Raw genomic sequence first — 15,339 nt, forward strand, 5'->3', positions numbered from 1 at the left:
CGCAGAGCCTCTCACACTCTGCAGGGTGAGCGACAAAACTGTCACTCAGATCGACGTCATCGGAAGGTATAGCATTCTGCAAGCTCTTAGTCTGCGACCTAGTGACGACACTAGCAGGAAAAACGTCAGGAAATTTTTGTGCACACTCATCGGCGCATTCTTGAGTGAGCGGCACCGACGTAACTTCAGGTGGGACATCACCACGGCTCCACACGTTTCCACCGGCTAGGTCATTGCCAAGAAGAAACGTGACACCGGGGATTGGTAAAGAGTCTTGCACGCCCACAACGACGTCACCACACACTAAACTTGAATCAAGATGGAGGTAATGTAAGGGAACATCCAGAAAACCCATCTCGATTCCCCGAACAAGGACACTACTTCCAGTTGCAGTCTTTTCAGACAATGGTAATAAGCCGCGAAGGAGAAAAGACTGTGCAGCGCCTGTGTCTCGCAAGATGCGCACAGCCTCCTCACCAGGCACAGATACGGTACCGTTTGTCATAAAGGGCTCGTACATGGACTGGGTTTTCTCCAACTTTAACTCTGCAGGAAGGACGGGCGGAATTTTCTTAGAAGAACTAACGAGACCCATTGGTTTTGTAGACTGTTTTTTCTTCAATATTAAACAATCTGCCACAACATGGCCAGGCTTTTTACAATAAAAACAGTGTCTGTCCTCTTGTTTTACTACACTCTTTTTCGCATCTACTTCAGTGGTCATAGAGGGGTTAACTTTCAAGCGAAAAACGTTCTCTGGTGATGTTATGCGTTAAAACATATTCGTCAGCGAGTATAGCAGCTTCTGAAATGGACTTGGCTTTCTGCTCAGCTAAATAGGTCGCCACAGCAGGTGGCAGACAGTTCTTAAATTCTTCTAAAAGAATCAATTCACGCAATTTCTCCTGATTATCAACCTGCTGTGATGAGCACCAACGATCAAACAAGGCTGCTTTATCTCGACCGAATTCAACAAAAGTTTGTCGCTCAGTTTTTTTTAAGTTCCTAAACTTCTGTCTATATGCTTCAGGGATCAGCTGATAGCACCTCAAAACTGACGTTTTCACGATTTCATAATCACCGCTCTCCTCCACTGTTAGAGTCGAGTAAACCTCCTGTGCCTTCCCCACTAAAATGCATTGCAGGAGAAATGCCCACGCAGGTTTTGGCCAATTTAAATTGGTCGCGACACGTTCAAAGTGTGGAAAATATTTTTCCACATCTCTTTCCACAAAAGGTGGCACAAGTCGAATGTGACGAGTGACATCAAATGAAGTAGGGTCAGAAGGAACGACACCCTCCCTCTGAGCCTCGATTTCTAACTTTCTTAATTGTAGTCGATTTTCAAGTTCATACTCACGTGCCTGAGCTTGCATACGCTCACGCTCAAACTCGATTTCTTTTTCTTTAATACTTAACTCTCTCAACCGAATCTGCAGTTGTAATGCTTCTGTAGTCACGGGAGTTTGTTTCTCTACAGGCAAAATGCCCTGACTAACCAAAGCGGCTTGTAAGACGGCCTTGATTGTGTCTTTAGTACGCTTTTCAACAGAAGTGAGCTCAACTTTATAAGTTACAGCTAAATTGAATAACTGCTCTTTCGAAAATTTCAAAAGCAATTCATTAGATGGTTCTTTAATAAATGCTTCCTCTGTTGCCATTTTAACGCTAGCAGACGTTTAGAACGCGCACAATATCAAGTAATATATTTTTTTTAAACGCGAGAAAACGTTTAAAATACTTACTAAAGTCGAGTACAAATAATAATGAGGGAGAAGAAAAAAAACAAAACTCACCAAAGCAGTTTCACTGCAACAAAGCTACAAGGTAGCTAATATCTAAAGTGGTCAAACAAAAAGCACAATAGGCTATAAACGACCACGTTTTTTTTTTATCCACCCACGAATTTAAACAATATGCTAGTGTAATTAGTACCAGCGCTCACTAAATAGGCGATATGCCACAATATTTCACAAGCTACAACTTAACTTAAAGGTATTCTGATAGGCAAAATGTTGTCCAACTACTCTAACTAATTATGAAAAATAAAAACAAAAATCCTAAATATCTACGCAATCTTCAGTGGCTTACTCAGCTCGAGGCATCTTGGTACCCCCTCCTGAGATATCCACCAAAATAAAATAAACTTCGACTAAACAAATGAACAGATCACCATAATTGCCCACCAGAAAACTCACCAAAATGTTGTAGCGTTCAGAAGTTCCGCAATTTAACACTAAAGTCCGATTTAAATCAAATATTGATCTCGGACGAGCCTTCACTATGTTACGGGCGGACGGACACCACCCTTAACATAAAGGAGAGACGCACACAGATCGGCTCGTATAAAAATGTAGGGGTATTTATTAACAGAAAAGATCTCAAAGATTAGGTAGGTTATGCTACTATAACCAAGATCTTGCTGAACCGGAACGTTTCTACTGCCGGGTGGACGTCAGGACAGCAACTTGTCAGCTTGATTCCCAGGCTCTGTGTGCGCACTTCGGTGTGCTCTCAGTAGCCTGTTATAGCGCAAGCAGGCTGCGCTCAGGTGTGGCTCATCTGTAATTAAGACACACACACACACACTGCATGCACTCAAACACCTGTAGCAACAGACACCAAAGCTGGGGGACGTAACAAGTCAGTTTATTAAGTTGCATTCGGAGATCGACTACTTTTGACTGACAAAATTCCAGCCACCGGAAACTGATTAAGTGAGTCGTACAAAGCCTTTCTTTTTTGTAAGCTTTGTGTACACAAACAATGTAGTCAATGCTGGAGTTCATGTGTAGAGCCCCTGGTGACACTCCCAGCACAGTTTCATTGTGTCGAGCCGCATTAGGCTATAGCGATTTTGATGCTATCATAGAAGTGCCCCATGCACTCCCATTCAAAAGGCATTTTGACCGAAAGCGAAAATACGGTCAATCTTAAAAGTGGTGTTTCCATTCTAATTATGCTTTTAAACGAAAGTTTGACTCGGGTAGATTGACAAAAATAGCCTAGGTTGCAATTTGGCGAGAGTTACCCTTTAATACGCAGAATAAAGGGGTGGGGGCTGGTTGAGTTAGTTAGTCGTGTGTTGAAACTGGTGGTTATGGTAAGGGGCGGGGCATTTCCCAAACATACCAATGACAACACACTGCTCCAGGTGTAATGTTGTTCACTGTAAAGATTTTTCCTGAAATTGTTCTGTGATGTCATCCTCTCATCTCATTAAACGGCATAAATCAATGGATGTGCCCTCATAATGTGATTATAATGTGTTTATGGCAGTACTGTAGCTCACGTAAACCTTCTAATTATGTTAAAGTCCTCCTGTGGTGAAAATCCAGCTTTTAATGTTGTTTAAATGTCTATGTGGTGTTTTTAATATGCTAATAAGACAAACCATGTGTAAATTCATAAGTCGACAGTATTGCTGAGTATTTTCTGAAAAAATGAAAATGACATAAAATGAAAATTAGCCCATGATTTACTCACCCTCAAGCCATCCTAGGTGTATATGACTTTCTTCTTTCATACGAACACAATCAGTTGTATTAAAAAATATCCTGGCTCTTCCAAGCTTTATAATGGCATTGCATTGCAACCAACCAACAGTTTGAAGCTCAAACAAGTGCATCTATCCATCATAAAAGTGCATCTATCCACGATAAACTTCTCCACAAGCTCCAGGGGGTTAATAAAGGCCTTCTGGGGCAAAGCATTGAGTTTGTGTAAGAAAAGTGTAAAGCGCAACTTATGCGAGTAATGCGACCTACTGCTGATATTTACGCTACGCCATGACAGCAAAAGTTGCGTAAGTTGCGCTTTAGCCGGAAGCTAGAACTTTTACTTTGTAGCATGTTAAATATAAAACATTTTCTCACACAAATTCATCGCTTTGCTTCAGAAGGGCTTTATTTTTAAACCTGTGCCGTGTGGAGCACTTTTATGATGGATGGATGCACTTTTTTTGTGCAAAAAATTGTTGGTTGCAATTCACTGCAATCAATTCACATTATCAAGCTTGGAAGAGCCAGGATATTTTTTAATATAACTCCGATTCTATTCGTCTGAAAGAAGAAAGTCATATACACCTAGGATCGCTTGAGTTTTTTGAGAAAAAAACGTTGAAATATGTCATTTTAGTGATCAAAGATGAGTTTTAAGGGATAAAAATATTGACTTCAGGGTAACTTTAATGAAATTATGCTCATAATCAGAGAAACCATAATCAGGGTAAAAAATGTGGAGTACTGCGATATTAATCACATCAAACATGTGTGTATAAACTTTAATCACATTTCTTCCACTCTGATCAAAGTGTGTGTGTACTAGTGCTACACGTGGATGATGGTTCAAAAACATGACAAACATTAGTAAAGATGATGTTCAATCAATTATGTAAAGACAGGGTAATCAGTGCCCGTATCACCCGGAATGAGTTTATTTTGCACATTACACCACTTATTGCACAGCTTCTCACCAAATACGTAAATATGTGGCCATGAAATCTTGATTTAAGGTTCAATTATATTTCAAAATGAGCCATACTGTATATAAAACTTCCCACTTAGAAAAAACATACTCCATTGCAAAGTACAAAAGAATTCAAGCAACAAGATGAACAGCAATAATATTACAATAATATTAAGAATGAAGTCCTTGGAGGTCATTTTTACAACAACAAACAAATGAGATTGCAGGATGCCGGCATTTACGTCTATATGAAACAAAAGAGAGTGACTCTATGGAGAGATATGATAATGATGCATGTATAGTAATTCAGACTCTTAATCTGCTTTGAAAAGAGCAATACAAATAAACCTGACGTGATGTGATTTGACTTTATATGAGAGACGGTTTCAGTTACCTGGATTATCAGTCTGGTATACAGTGTTGCCATAGACAACGTAAATATTGGCAAATATCTAATTGTTGAATGCATTGGTTGGCAATTATTCGAAAATAAATGATTTATCGGTGCACGTCATTATTGTTTTAATAATCTTGAATCAGAATAACTTCCCCTCCCTCTTGCAGCATCTCTTCTCTGATCTCTGATCTCTGCCCACATTTTTTCTTTTTCCAGAAGCGTTTCACTCGGATATACGGAACAATAGAGAATAAAAGGCCAGTGCAACTCCCCTTTCATGACGACTTTAAGTCTTAATATTAATTATTAGCAATATTAGCATTATTAGTGCAGATGTAAAGGTATCCAGTGAGTTAGAGCAGCTCTATTGAGCTCAGCCATCATTAAACACAGAGCCTCTGCTATCTGACTATAGTGAAGAGCAGCATCTGATCTCTCAGTCCGAACCCCAGAGGAGCTTATTAAACCCAGCGCCCAACCCCCCGCGTCTCGTCCTCCACACCGACAGAGAGACGCTTCACTCCTGAATCCCCACACACAACAGACCATCACACACACAACCAGCAGAATCAAACACTCAGCAAAACAAAGAGACTGTGAAAGAAACAACAGGACAGAAGATAGATGGTCCTAATTTCTCACAGCCCAATTAAAACACGTTACTTTCAAGGCAATCCGTTCATTAGCTGGCCGTCTTGGGAACGCACTCGGGCAGATACTTTCAGTCATGCAACTACAATTCCTATCTAATTGAATTGGGAATACCAAAATCTCAAATATATATATCATGTTTGTCAGGCAGGATTTACTTCCCCATATTAGGTGTTACAGTTTCTCCCATTCACTGTAATTGCAGAGCTATATAATGAGTACCGCTGTAACAGGAGAATTATCTTCTCATGCTTGCACTGCCATCATTCATGCTCATATTCACAGTAGCATCCTCTGCGTGGAAAAATGACAGCACAGAGTCACATTCCTACAAGGAAATATGAGAAATACTTTTTTGGAGGGTGCTGTATGTGTTTAATTGTATTCATTCATTCATTCATTGCTGTAAATAGATTGTTATTCCTGTCTGATCACGAATACAAACTGCGCCTGATTTCATTATTGATTTGGCTTTTTAAAATGAGTGTTTTTATATGCGTGCTAACAGTTGACTGCACTGACGGTAGGATAATGTGTATCCATCACAAATTCACAAAAATACTGAAATGATACAATATACATATTACATTTAAAATGTAAAAAAAAATAAAAACAAGTATAAACATTGTCATTATATTTTAGCGAAATGTAGGATAATATCAGATTTGTAACATTAACAAACAGGGGGACAGATGCAACAAAAGTTCCTTGTTTTTATAAACTACTTGTGGAAAAGAGGATTTATATTTGTAGGCTTTAGGCATTTATTTTGTTGGTTAAAAAATCCCATGCTTATTCTAGTTAGTGTTTGAGCAGCAACCCTAAAATAAACTTAAAATTCAAACAATCTGTTGTAGGATTCTGATTTAATCGTGTGACTATCTTTTTTTCTTTTCTTTTTTTTTTTGGGCTACATAGATTTCTCAAATTTCGATATACTATATTTTATATAATTATATAAAAAGTATATTCAGTATACTTTTACCAAGCTCTTCACACACTAGTTTTCTCCAGCAAATTCCAACAAAACAAGACGATTCCATAAATAGTTTGATAATAATGACAATAATGATTTAATACTCAGTTCATGTTTCCTTGTCTATTATTTTGTAATTTGTCAGCCATGTTTCCAGTTTTTGTCATGTGCTTCCATTGCTTCATGTTCTGGTTGGTTCCTTTGGCTCATGTGTCTGGTTCTCATTGGTTTATGTGGTATCTTGTCATGTGGTATTTAGTTGTGTTTTTCCATTGGTTCATTGTGTTGATTACTTCAGGTGTGTCTTATGTCATTAGTCCTTTATATTTACATACATACTTATATACTCCAAGTATATTTAGCCCTCATGTCTAGCTTTGTTAAATGTAACTTGCTGTCAGGGAATCTTTGTTTCATGGTTTATTATGGATAAGTTTGGTCAAGTTTATGTCAAGTCACCGTCTGGTTCAATTCTATCCAGGTATACTTTAATAAACTGCACATGGGTTCTCAAGCTCGCCTTCAGTGGATTTATCGTACAACTGTGTTTTAAGCATAGGATTAGTTTCTATAATGTCTGTCAGGAAAGACAAAGAATGACAAAACACATTTTACTGCACCAAGAGTAAATCTATTCCAGCATATTATTGTGCCTAAAAACAGCATTAGTAACCTAATCCAAATTTCACAACATGACAGTAGCATAATCTGAATACTTTCTATAGTTAATATTATTTGACCTCAAGGCCACATCACCAACAGGTAAAATGCAGGTAAAATGCCACTGTTATTGTAGAGAAAATAATATGGTATTAAATATTGCATATATTAAATATATGCAAAAAAAAAAAAAAATTGCATGCCATATAGACTTTAATTTCAGTTGTAGTGTCGTAATCATTTGAGCGGTGATGTGAGAACACGGACAGCTTTACGGTTTCCACCAGAACACATGGACATCCGTTTCTTTACACCGCCACCTCATTTGAACTCAACAAGGTAAAAAACGGGAAACAAGTTGTAGAAATGACTGAACAAATGCCTAAAACTTAAAGACTAATGATAAAATCATTCATGAATCTACCATGGACCTTTCCTAAAACTCTCCGGCAGATTCACAAACAAGCTTGTATATTTTATAGTTAATCATGTGTATGTAAATGAACTCCAATCATATGTAAATAGGGGGATATTCTCACATTTAACCAATTGGTCAACTATTTATTTTTGTTATTATATATCATTAAAGTAAATAGGGTCCAGCTTTATATTAAGTGTCTTTAACTATGTTCTAACATTTAAATTAATCAATTGATACAATACACTTATTTTACTGAATTGAATGTCATTCTACATATCTATACATAACCCCTTAAACCCACACATACAGTAACCCTGAGCTAATCTTACCTGTATCCTCCTCAATAACAGCACAAGTGTTTTACAGTACAACATCAACACAATAAACCTGTGATCTATCTATTGTTTTACACAGTTCATAGTTTAAGACAGCTTATATAAAGTCTGACTGTGAATATTGTTATCAAGATGCAGTGCCATCAGTCTGCCAACAAAAAAACCAACCAACCCACTACCTATTTAAAAAGATACAAGCACTTTCATGAATCTGAAAAATTCTGTCAGATTATGTGAAAAATCGCCCACAGACATTCACTAACAAATGAATGTTACAGAGTTCATACATCTCTTCTGGTGCAATTTATTCGCTTATTTATCTTCTTGCATCTCAACTGCCGGATAAAAGTAATGCAAAAATAATATGAAAATAATGTTGCAGTGTTTACGATTTATCTGTGCACATTGTTATTTTTCTTAGTAAAGTGCACTGGTAATCTTTCCTCAGATTCGTTAACCCCCCCTCCTCCTCCAGACGCCGTCTCTCTTCATGACGTACTAATAACCTCCACAACTGACTGCTAATGCCATTCAGATCCGCCTCCAACGCCCAACTTCCTACCATCCAATCAACTCCCTCCAGACAAAATCAAGCCCCGCCCTTCATCCCTCTCTTTCCAGAGTCTGTTCACTCGGACATACGTCATCACAGGGAAGAGAAGAAGAGCACAACTTCCCTTTCATGCTGACCTTAAGGATCTCAGTTGAACGTAAAAAGGTTGAATATAAATATATGCTTTTGTTTTGCATGAATGTTGAAATAATCGTTGCTTATCAGTTTTAGATGAACTACAATTCTTTTATTGCAGTTAAGCCTTTACAGACATTGTATTTGACACACTCTAACTCCTTTGTCAGGTGTTTAATGTAGATTGTCTGTAATTGTAGCATCACATATCGGCCCCTAAACATGATGTGGAACGAAAGCGACTGTGACTGTGACTGTGACGGATCCCTGTGTCAGTCAGACGCTTCTAGATGAAGAAGTGATCAGTCTTTAGCTGTAGAGGCCAACACATGTGCTTCATGAACAAAGGGTGGACACTGTATTACACACTGAAGCCTGGTTAGCTGAAATTACATGATGTGGCCAGTTTTACACACACTCTGAATAATACTGATACTGACTTAGTTTGCATATGCACCACTGAAACCCTCTCACCGTACACTGAAGCCCCGTTCACACCGCCAGCGATTTTGTCGCTGTGTGTCGCTAGTCTCTGTACTGTGAAGTCGCTTGTGGGCGTTGGTAGTGCTGTCGCTCTAATGTTATTGGTTGACTGGACGTCTGGCCATATCTATACTAAATACCATCACAAGTGATAACTAACTTTATATTATTTTAATTTGACTAGAAATTATAGGCTCAAAAGAAACAATATGCTGTTGGGATAGTGTTTTTATATTCCCATAGCAGTGTTCAGTGGATTAAATCATTTACTAGATTAACGATCGATCAAGCAACAAATTAAACTCACTCATACGGTCATAAATGATTAAAACGTCATTCGTATTTGACAAATAATACAGTTTCTTGTCTCTAATAGTCAACACAATGCAGGGGAAACTGTAAAGTGAACTGCAGCAGTGCTAAACTTGCATCAAAAACGTACAACACTCGAACTATAAATGAATTAAACTCACTGTCGACAGTTTCTTTTCCATGCATCATTTTTATTATATCCATGAATGTGGTTAGTCAAATCATATAAAACAGTGAAATCGCCCTCGAACTCTGTCTTGCCTGCACTCGAGACGGTGACGTAACGTGAGCTCCACTGAAAGTCTTCTTTCCTATTGGTTGTCGCTCGCGAAAATCGCTTCTCATTTGCATAAAGTTGAAATTTCTGAACTTTTGTCGCTTGTCTCCTGTCGCTTGACACGCCCACATTCTGTCGCCAACGGTCACTGTCGCTCGTGTCGCCGGAAGTCGCCAGCGCTCCATTGAAATGAATGGGATCTTGTCGCTTTGTCGCTGCGTGTCGCTGGCGGTGTGAACGGGGCTTGAGAGCAGTGCGATTTCACTCGAGTCTGTTGGCAGGAAGTGAGAAAGAACTGATCGAACTTTATAATCGAGTTGGACTGTTGGTGCCATTCACTTGAAGTGCAGAGACGAGTCAGGTTGATGTAGTCCATAAGCACTAACGTCATGGTAATTTCAATTTAAATCTTGCTTAAATCTTAAAAGTACACAGAAAAAGAATCTGCACATCTGCATGTATACAGTACATGCAGTGATGAAAAGATAAGACTGAGATGAGACGAAGAGACGATCAGTGTCTTTGAACACGAACTGTGACTATATCAACATTCAATCTTGTTGACAAAAAAGATGTGTGAATCGCAGAAACGCAACGCTAGTCTTCTGTGTTTGATTAGAATTCACAAGTACAGATTAATACACTGAATTTACAACATTATGCTGTACACTATTACACTCATAAAGGTGGAACACGGCCATCAGCTGAGCCACTAAATATCAGGATAGATGGATGGACAGATTGACAGATAGATAGACGGATAGTGCGATGGATGGATGGATGGATGGATGTATAGATTGATAGATGGATAGATGGATAGATAGATGATAGACTGATATACTGATAGATAGATAGATAGATAGATAGATAGATAGATAGATAGATAGACTGATAGAGAGATAGATGATAGATGGATGGATGGATGATAGATGAATGGATGATAGATGGATGGATGATAGATAGATGGATAGATAGATAGATACAGTAGATGATAAATGATAGATAGATAGATAGATGATAGATAGATAGATAGATAGATGATAGACTGATAGAGAGATGGATAGATAGATGATAGACTGATAGATGGATGGATGATAGATGGATGGATAGATCTTAATTAACCAGTGCTTGTGTTCTGCCAAGTTCCTCCACAAAAGCTCTCTGTGTGAGTGTTTCGCTCAGTCTCGCTGAAGCCAAGAGCGCAGGAATAATGGAGCGTTTAGAGGCTCTGTCCCTGTTCACAGGCTCCCTGAGCTGGGAAAATGTTAGTGCAGCGTTCAGGAGGGGCTTTTAATTGTTTTCCCATCTCTCTTTTTTCCGCCGGCTTTCAAAAGCCTCAGGGCTGACAAACCGGCAGTGAAGGGGATTGTTTTGTGCTCTGTTGGCCTCAGCCGGAGGTAAACACACAGCGGCCAGTGTTCCCGGAGCTCGCGAGGACAGAGACGGAAGCGGAGGGAGATGGGCATAGGGTGCCATTGTGGGAGCTGGCATTGTGTGCGCGCTGGGATTCTCATGCGTGTCCCTTCAGAGAAGCAGAGGGTGATAAAGCTCTCTCGGATCGAGTGAGTAACGGCTCTGCGCTCCCACACATTTACTTATTTACATTCTCAAGAGTGAAATTAATGGCCCGCGATCTCCGACAGTGCACACAAAGATACTCACAAAGCCAGAGCTTGAGTGGAGGCCGAGGGTTCGTGCGTCCGAGGCTGGGACGGGGAACAAAACACACTCGGAAGAGGAAATGTGTGTGATATATGGATCCTAATGCTAATGTTCTTTTGATAATCGCTGCACAATGAACAAACAGAATCTCACACGCACTGATTCACACTGTTCTGGGCATGTGTTTGTGTGTGTGTGTGTGTGGCAGACTTTACACAACACAACACTGCCTTCCTCTCCTAACCTGAGAGATGATCGTGAGACTGAGTTCATTCACTCTTTCCTGAATTCCTCCGAGAGACTGATCAACAATCCCATCGATCACACTGACTCAGCTGGAGCGCTAACAATTCACAATCACAATTATCATATGATGTGAAGCACAAATTCAAAAATTATTCAAAGCTGTATCCAACACAATGAAGGAAATCTTAAAATACTGTTTACGCCAAAATAATGTCCACATGCTGATGATTAGTCCATATTTGATCATCCTGAGACCCTACACAGAACAAGCTAAATAAATCACTACAGAAAACACACTCTTACAAATAACGGTTCTGTCTGGGCATCGCTGGTTCAGTGAAGAACCTTTAACATCCATGGAATCAAAAGCTTCTTTATAGTAGAATGGGTTCTTTGGCTCATTTACATGTTCTTCACACTGAGAAAACTGGAGGGTTTTATGGAGAACCAGACACGGTTCTTAAGGCATCGCTGGGAAAAACCCTCTGGAAGAGTGCACTGAATATCAAAGACATTGAGTTCAGAAGGATGGTAAAGAACAGCGCTCTACTGTCTGAGACTCCGGCTCATTCACAGCGATGGGAATCCGGTGTGGGAATGACACATGGGAATGATCCTAGCACTTCAGAGCGAGAGAACGGGCCGCTAGAAGAGCATCTTCACCCGTTCTCATGACCACATGTGTCGAGGTCCACAGGCTGGGGTGAGGAGGAGGAGGAGGGGGACGGGGTGATGAAGAGCATCTTCACCTGTTCTCATGACCACATGTGTCGAGGTCCACAGGCTGGGGTGAGGAGGAGGGGGGGGAGGGGGATGGGGAGGACGGGGTGATGAAGAGCATCTTCACCCGTTCTCATGACCACATGTGTCGAGGTCCACAGGCTGGGGTGAGGAGGAGGAGGAGGAGGGGGATGGGGAGGACGGGGTGATGAAGAGCATCTTCACCCGTTCTCATGACCACATGTGTCGAGGTCCACAGGCTGGGGTGAGGAGGAGGAGGAGGAGGGGGATGGGGAGGACGGGGTGATGAAGAGCATCTTCACCCGTTCTCATGACCACATATGTCGAGGTCCACAGGCTGGGGTGAGGAGGAGGAGGAGGAGGAGGAGGGGGAGGAGGGGGACGGGGTGATGAAGAGCATCTTCACCTGTTTTCATGACCACATGTGTCGAGGTCCACAGGCTGGGGTGAGGAGGAGGAGGAGGAGGAGGAGGAGGAGGAGGAGGAGGGGGACGGGGTGATGAAGAGCATCTTCACCTGTTCTTATGACCACATGTGTCGAGGTCCACAGGCTGGGATGGGGAGGAGGGGGAGGGGGGGGAGGAGGAGGAGGAGGAGGAGGAGGAGGGGGAGGGGGAGGGGAGGAGGAGGAGGAGGGGGAGGGGGACGGGGTGATGAAGAGCGCACGGAGAAAGGAGTTGGATGGCACTTTGGCAGCGCCGGCGTTTTCCCAGGAGGATTACTCACGCCGAAAAACACACACATTTATTTGTCGCTCAGCCTTTCTTCCTCTCATCTTTTCTCTTCTAACACCCTTGAGCTGTTTTAAAGTTCTCTCTCACACCATCATCCACTCTTTCTCGGCATTCTCATTCACTTTAATAAGCTCATTTCTTCCTCCTCTGTGAGCCGCTCAGTGACGGGAATGTGTTCAGAATGTGTGTGAGACGCTGATGGTATCCAGAAACACAAACCTAGCCCAGTTCCTCGACCTCCTCAATATATGCGATCCCATAACCTGAAGATCTCTCCGTGTGGAGAACAGTACCTGACGGATCTCTACTGCACGCTCGATCTCCCTGGGATGCACTTTACATTGATTTTGAGTCGACACCCCAACCCCCCCCTCGCTCCGCTCAGCCCATCACACCTGCCTTCTCGTAACCTTTGACCCCAGCACTGATGTGACACGAGTGGGGGAGGACATCACACACACAGCGCTTCAGAATCCATTATGTCGCCAAATCATAGTACGAAACAACCTGCAGAAATGAAGCTAAAATAAAGGTACTTTCAAAAAACGTTTTATTCTGCGTGTAGCTGATAAAAATAACACACACACAAACACACACGCACGCACGCACGCGCGCACACACACACACACACACACTGAATGAACGGCTTGTACTGAACGTTCTGCCGCTCTGGAGGCTTTTGAACTCCAGCAGAATGAACATAATGGATTATTTGCATGAAGGCTCTCTCACACTCCTCTTAAAATCACACATTAGTCAAGCGGTCCTGGTCAGAAATAAATAAAGCAGGATTTAAATACCAACACGGAATGACCCCAGATCCCACTGGATAACCTGACGTTTCTGCTTCTTCTTACTGCTATTCAGTTAATAGTTACAGGAATTCTGCAGCGCTGCCTAGAGAAGCTCATATCTTCAGTTGTTAACAGTTGAATGTACGCGAGCACAATTAATGACGACTTAAACTCTCATTTAGTTCATTTTAACATTTAGTTGCTGATTTTTTAACACAATATTAGGTGTCTTTAACTACTTAAAATAATTACGTTAAATGTACTTATAGTGTTGATGTTGTAAACCACGTGTGCTGTTATTGAGGAGGATACGGTAATATTAGCACAGGTTTACTGGTTTCAGGGGTTAACAATGTCATTATAGATGTAATTACAGAAATTAATTACAGATGTAATTACACGCAGGTATTTTTATATATAAGTACAATTTTAAATACATGTATGTCCACAACAAGTGCACTGTAGCAAATTATGAATTTAAATGCAATTGCATTGTAGTTAAAGACCCTTAATATAAAGCGGGACCAGTTTTCTTATGATTGCGTGCTAAATAAATCAATAAATTAAGAAACAAAGAAAGAAAGAAAGATAAGTCAGACTGAGCACATTAATAAATGTTAATGCAAGTATGAATCATTGAATGACATATTAACAGGTGCTACACACGTTGTCCCCCCCCCCACACACACACACGTAGGCCTACACACACACACGCACACCGCCTGAACAGCTCTCGCTCACCTGTCGACCTGGAAGACTCAGGAACGGCTGAATGTCGCGGTTTTCTTCACTCTTTGCTCGGCTTCTTTCATGCGCTTTGGTGAGGATGTGACGCGTCGGGAGCGCGCTCTGCGTTGTGCGTTGCGTTGGATAATCCGGTGCTCCGAGCACATCTACAGTCACACTGAAGGAAGACTACCTCAGTGAGAACACAGGCTGTGTGTGTACACACTCCTCCTGCCCCGCCTCACTCCAGCCTCCTCCTGTCTTCACACTCTTCAGGGATTCCGCTCACATTCATCACGAACACTCATTCCTTCATAACTCACATGTTACTGACTTATAGAACAGCAATACGCGTGGAGTCGGGGTTCAGAGTCCGAGATGAGGGAATGAAAGAGAGCAGAAGGTGCATCAGTGTTTTAGCGAGTTCGTGAATTTCTACAATCTCGTTCATCCGGTTTCCTGCGATCTGCCCTCGACACAGGTCAGGAGTGGAGCAGCTTTCCCATCGGTACATTGGCATATTTATACGAATCATATCGTACTTTGTTGGCCTATTCCTTCGTTAATGAATTATAGAATATTGGGTAAATAAATCCAACGTGGATCAGTGGCACTGCTACAATTCACGCGAATTTATGCAAATGTGAACATAACACACGCTTACACTAAATCTAACACATTATGCAAACTACATTTAAATCATTAAACAACTATCAGTTCAAACATTTCATCTGAACGTTAAAGGTAAAGGCAATACAAACAATAATAC

General features: G+C 41.0%; 1 protein-coding gene across 2 annotated transcripts in view; it reads right to left on the minus strand.

The window, feature by feature from the left end:
* The window catches only part of slc1a2b (solute carrier family 1 member 2b), a 47,063-nt gene extending 31,998 nt beyond the window's left edge, over nucleotides 1-15,065 (minus strand). Inside the window, exon 1 of one of the 2 annotated variants that reach the window (XM_079603409.1) lies at nucleotides 14,586-15,065. The gene's annotated coding sequence lies outside the window, so the exon portion shown is untranslated. The remainder of the gene's footprint in view (nucleotides 1-14,585) is intronic. The other variant, XM_079603408.1, reaches the window with a different exon arrangement.
* Between the last annotated feature and the right edge of the window lie 274 nt (nucleotides 15,066-15,339).

The sequence above is a fragment of the Phoxinus phoxinus genome (genome assembly GCF_949152265.1).
Source record: "Phoxinus phoxinus genome assembly, chromosome: 25".
NCBI classification, from domain to species: domain Eukaryota; kingdom Metazoa; phylum Chordata; class Actinopteri; order Cypriniformes; family Leuciscidae; genus Phoxinus; species Phoxinus phoxinus.